This window comes from Cryptomeria japonica, chromosome 1, assembly GCF_030272615.1.
Source record: "Cryptomeria japonica chromosome 1, Sugi_1.0, whole genome shotgun sequence".
NCBI classification, from domain to species: Eukaryota; Viridiplantae; Streptophyta; class Pinopsida; order Cupressales; family Cupressaceae; genus Cryptomeria; species Cryptomeria japonica.
This window is the reverse complement of record NC_081405.1, coordinates 7,767,610-7,773,947: the sequence shown is the minus strand read 5'-3', so window position 1 is coordinate 7,773,947 and position 6,338 is coordinate 7,767,610.

Sequence of the window (6,338 nt, the reverse complement as noted above, 5' to 3'; positions counted from 1 at the left end):
TGATTCATTTGAATCTTCAAGACATTTGTAGAGGAACAATCTGTCTATTCTATTCGATGGATACGTACAGATAATGGGGGGGAGTATATGAATCAGGCTTTCAGAGATTTTTGCACTGAGCATGGTTTGCAGCATCAGTTTACTGTTCCCTACACCCCTCAGTAGAATGGTGTCGCTGAGCGCAAGAACAAAACTTTACGGGAGATAGCGAATTGTATGATTCAGTCCAGGTTCATGGATTCGTCTTTTTGGGATGAGGCAGTCAATTTTGCCAACTATATTCAGAATCAAATGCCTCACAAGGTGATTCAACATATGACTCCTGAGGAGGCTTGGTCTCATGACAAGCCTGATGTTTCTTTTTTCTGAGTGTTTGGCAGTGAGACTTGGGCTTTTATTCCTGATGCTCAGAAGAAAGCCATGGAGCGGAAGATCCGACCACTCATTTTTGTTGGCTATTGTGAGGATGTTAAGGTGTACAGGTTGTTTGATCCTGATTCCAGAGAGGCCTTGTTTCGACGGAATGTTTAGTTTGATGAGCGCCTTCCCACAGTGGATACCTCGACTCCAGTGTCTAGTCCTCTGCCTACTCCTTCCACTGCATCTCTTCCAGATCTTTTTGAGGATGATTCTGATGATGGTGCTGACGATCCACCACCCCCACCTCCACCCGCTCCACCTCAGATACCCAAGTGGGCTCGCCTTACTATTGAGGTAGCAAGTCCTCTGGCCAGTGATCCTTCAGATACTCATCGCACTCGTTCTCATACTATGGGTTCTATTCTTTTGAGTCATGCTATTTCAGATGATCCTCAGAAGTTTTCAGAGGCTACAGGACACCCTGAGTGGGATTGTGTTATGGAGGAGGAGTATTCTTCTTTGATGAGGAATAATACTTGGGATCTCTGTCCTCTTCCTAAGGGCAGAAAGATGGTTAGGTGCCACTGGTTGTATCGCACTAAGTATGCTGCTGATGGTTCCATTGATAAGTACAAAGCACATCTTGTTGCGAAGGGTTTTTCATAGGTTGAGGGTATTGATTACTCCGAGACTTTTGCCCCTGTCGCCAAGATGAATTCTATTCGCTTTGTACTATCTCTTGTAGCTTCTAGGGGATGGACCGTTTTTTCAGATGGATGTGAAGAGTGCCTTCTTGCATGGGGTCTTATAGGAGGAAATCTACATGGAGCAGCCTCAGGGATTCGTGCAAGACAGTTCTTTGGTTTGCAGACTTCGACATTCATTGTATGGTCTCAAACAAGCCCGTCGGGCTTGGTATGAGAAGATGGATTCTTTCTTGCTTTTCACTGGTTTCACCCGCAGTCATTCTGATCACACAGTGTATATTCACCTTCTTGAGGGTGCGATCCTGATTCTTGTGCTCTATGTTGATGATCTCCTCATCACAGGTAGCTCATCCTCTATGATTCAACATATTCAGCGAGCCTTGATGAACCAGTTTGAGATGACAAATCTCGGTCTTCTGCACTATTTCCTTGGTCTTCAGGTGATTCAGTCTTCTGATGGGATCTACATTTACCAGCAGAAGTATGCTCTTGACATGTTTCAGCGCTTTGGCATGCTTGATTGCAAGCCTGTTCCCACTCCTTTTCAGTCAGGGGTTGTGTTGATTACTGCTTGTCCCACTCCTTCAGTAGATTCTACACTTTACAGGCAGTTGGTTGACAGTTTGTTGTACCTGACTCACACCCGTCCTGATATTTCCTTTGCGATTGGCCTTGTCTCTCGATTATCCCATGATCCTCATGAGAGTCATTGGCAAACTGCCAAACGTATTTTGAGGTACATTCGGGGCTCTATTTCTCATGGTATTCACTACACATCAGGGGAACCTCACATTGTTGGCTACACTGACTCATATTGGGCTTCTGATGTCACTGATCGGAAGTCTACTTCTGGCTTTGTTTTCCATCTTGGCTCTGGTCCAATCACATGGTCTTGCAAGAAGAAGATTGCACATGCATTATCATCTACAAAGGCTGAATACCGAGCTGTTGTGCTCGCTAGTTAGGAGATTTTATGGCTACAATAGTTGATGACTGAGTTTGGTTTTCCTCCTGATAGTCCCACTGTTCTTTGGTGTGACAATCATAGTGCTATTCATATTTCCCGCAACCCAGTAGAGCATCAGCGGACGAAGCACATTGAGCTTCACATGCATTTCATTCGCCAGTTGATTCAAGATGGTTCTCTCATTCTGAAGTACGTTCTCACTACCGAGCAAGTTGCAGACGTCTTCACGAAACCTTTTGCATCGCCGCGCCATCTTCAGTTGCGCTCTATATTTGGGGTGAAGGAAGTTGTCCTTGGGGGGTCTTTATGAGGCCTTCCTTCCTTCTTCTTCTTTCAGCATGTTCTATCTCTTTTTGGAGAGGAGTTTTTTCCCACTGGGTTTTCTCCTTTGTCTCCCTTTCATAGAGATTTCATTGTATTTGGGTACCTGATCAGGCCTTGTTGCCGGGACCCATCTTTCCTGCTTTCAGTAGCTGTTCTAGGGTTTAGCTTCTCCCTAAGTCTAGCTTAAGGGGGGGTGTTAGAGTAATTGGGTCTTTACTTGATTAATTAAACAATATTTGTTTAATTCTTTAAGTTCCCTATTATCTCTTTTTACACTTAAGCTAACATTAGGTGCATAATAATTATTGCAAGCCTAGGGTTTTCCCTTTTAGGGTTTCTTGACCTATTAGAAGTTAATTTTCTTTTCTTTGTATTATTATCACATCACACATTTTGATGATTATTGAGCTCTCATCTTTTGAGCATATTTTCTGTGTTCTTTGCTTTTTAGTTATTTTGCTTCCTTGCTTCTCCTTGTAACAGATTATTTAGCTTGGAGAAGATCTTTAGGCTCCTGTGGTATTGTGTTTCTCAACTCTCACAATATATTCATCAAGAAGAAAGCTATATAAATAAATATGCATATACATATATATCAACCTACAAAGTATAAAAAAAATATAAAATAGCTGAACATATCAGTTTATGTCAAAATTATAACAAGTAACACATTCAATTAAAGTAAACTTTTCTATTTATATTATATAGAATATGCAGAGATTTGAATGTACTCACTGTCAAAACTAAATAAATGTTTCAAAGGTAAAGTTTCACCGGTAGAGAAATAACACAACAGACCACCAAACTTTATAGTGTATCAAACAGTGTAGGTAGTTTACTCGTATGCAAAGGCAATATAGATTGTTAAAACACCACAACATGTCTTTCTTCACAAGGTTTTGCATCTAAGTTGTATGACGAATTTGGAACTTTGTTTCATATCTCTCTCTAACTCTTACACGCTCTAAGTTTAACTGCTATCTAATATCTAAAACACACATTGTGCTATACCGAAGGATAACTGATGTTTCTGCTATACTGTGTTTTTTTTCCATATAAGTATAATTTTTTTAATAAAAACCAACCAGACCGTGCTTAATAAGACATTGTAGAGCTGCTGCACAAGGCAGCCTAACAAGTACTCGAACTATTGACAAGATGAGTTAATTATGTCTCAAAAAACATGTGGACTGGTTGTACACATTACTAAATGCTATTGGTATTCAATTCCCATTGTCATACAACTTGTGAAATCTTGTGATAATTTTATTCTCAATTAGAATTAGTCATATAAATGCTTTTGATATCTTATAATGCTACAAACTTAAACATTTTACATTTTAAGAATATCTAATGTTGGTGACAAACTTAAACATTTAAAATAATGGACATTGTTAGTAAACAGATTTGTCTTTTCAAAATGATCAATAAATTGATTTAGTTTAGTTTAGGTGTAAGGACAAATTGCAACTAACAATTGAAAAAACCCCTATTAAATTACCGATTTTCCTCTGAATTTTAGAGGTATGTATCCCTCATTTGATGAGGGTAGACATGACGCAGATGAAAGTTGAAATAGGAATGAAAGGAACAAAGATAGACAACACAAAGATTATCTATCCAAGCCCATGAATGATAAACAAGAGAAAGAACAAGATAAAGTATCGGTAATTCCTTTTCAGATATATGAATAGCTTAGAATTCAAATATTTCATAGTAAATATATGCATAGTCTAATAGGATAGGAAGACACCAAAAAAACAACTGAACAAATTCAAAGGCAAATCTGCAGTTAAAAGGATAAAGATTATGTTTGGAACAGAAAAATGTACTGCTCTCTCCCTTTTTCACAAATCTAAAAAATGCTCTCCTTCTGATCGAGTTTCAAAGCAGATCCAAGCAGATCCATCCTTGTAATCAAAGGTTTTCCCAGAGACCTTTCGGTTTCAGGTAACTGCTTCTTGAAAATCAGTTACAAAATTACCCTGCTTTTAACTTTCCACCTTCCTGCTTTGTTTGATGTCTTGACAGTATGTTGGTAATTAATTAACACGGAGGGAGGAATCATCCCAAACTATATCACTAGAAACATTCGTATTTTAACTATCTTCTACTTCCATATTGCTTTGATGTCCCAAAATGAAACTTTCAGCTATGTTCTGTACCTTCCCACTAAAATCATCAGCACTGTATTGAAAATCTAAAAGAGGATCAGTTAAGGTGTCCCATGCTTCCGTGTCAATCCTATTTAATATTCTAATGAATTTCTTTGAATGAGCAGCTAAAGTGGTCTGAAGGTCTTTGCCACCCTCTGAGCCTTGATACAGTTGTTACAATATTTTGAGAAAAATAGAATTTATTCTGCCATGCTTGAAATTATCCTGCATTCTATCTAGTCTGTTCAATTGTTGAATGTCAAGACCACAAGCTACTAAAGCTACAACAGACTCTGTTTCCTGATACCCAAAATTATGACATGTTAATGGAATTAATGATGAATAGAGGTGTATGTAACAAGAAATTATTTCAAGCAAAAGTATAGTAGTTTATCTTCAGTCGTATATGTTGCAAGGTGTGCGCTTTTGGTCTTTTTGTGCTGTGTAGCGCAGCGTTCGGGTTTGTGACATGACTTAACCGCCTCCTGTAGATTCTATAAGTCTAGTGGTTGTATTGGGCATTAACATGTCGATCTTTTGGTACAATGGCAACCACACTTGTAACAAGTGGTATCGGAGCTTGATCAAGGGATTGTTGCAAGGTGTGCGCCTTTGGTCTCCTTGTGCTGTGCAGCGCATCGCTTGGGTTTGTGACATGACTTAACCGCTTCCTGTAGATTCTATAAGTCTAATGGTTGTATCGAACATTAACAGATCGATACAATTAATTCTGTCTGCCAATCATGACTGTGAATTATACTGAGTTTCTTTCTAGATTGTAGAGTAAATTCCAATACTGCTTGACAAGAAAATGTAAAACGTCTGAAATCATCACTCTCTCCATAGATTTGTCCTTGTCAGAAGAATTTTGCTGGATGGTGAGGTTCAACGAAATACACAGGAAGACCTTCGACAGTCCCTAACCAAAATTTGTTTTTGAACAAGCGGTCATTAAAATATGAATCAATCTGCACATCAAAAACCTTTAATTTACCAATCCGACTGTAATCCATGTAATCATACTTAGGCAGTATGATTTCCACAAGGTGTCCCTTTTTCTGTAATGCTTTTCCCAGGCCAGCTACAATATTTCCAAGGCCCCTTGAACATTTTTGATTGTATAGTTAGCGACTGAAAAGTTTTGTCACTACTTCCAAATCACCCGCTTGAAGAGAAAAAGCTTCTACACTGCTTACACAATGGATGTTCTGCTAAAAATTTTCTCTTTGGCCAGTCGTCTTATCAATTTGATGGTTTCTACGAATGATCGGACTTTCACCTATGTAAAGGCGCTGCCTTAAACGTTCACAAAAAGCATTCAAAACTTGTTCACCCATGACAGTGAAAAATGCGTACTTTCTTCAAAAGATCCAAACAAAGATGCCATCGAATCTCCCTTAGTTAAGTCCTCAGGTAAAGCTTCAATCAATTCTTCTTCATTAACATCCTGATTCGCTGCCCACTAGAACTGCTCAAATTGCCATCAGATTATTTCTCAAACTACTAAAAATTGCCGCTGATGGTATTTGTTTTAAAACTCTCTTCCGATTTCACACACTTTTTGAAGAAAATAAATAATAGACACAAATTGTTACATTGTAATAAACACACAATTATTTCAAAAAGCAGATAAAACTTTATATTCATTCAAAACTGAATATAAAATATTTATTGATTGCGTGATCAAAGACAAAGATTTCATTACAATCTACCTCTTTATATAAAGGTTTTTGGCACACCAATACCAGCTAAACATAAAAAAACAAACATACAGTTAGAATCTTGATGTAAATTTTATTTTTAGAGCTCTTATTTTAGCTCTTA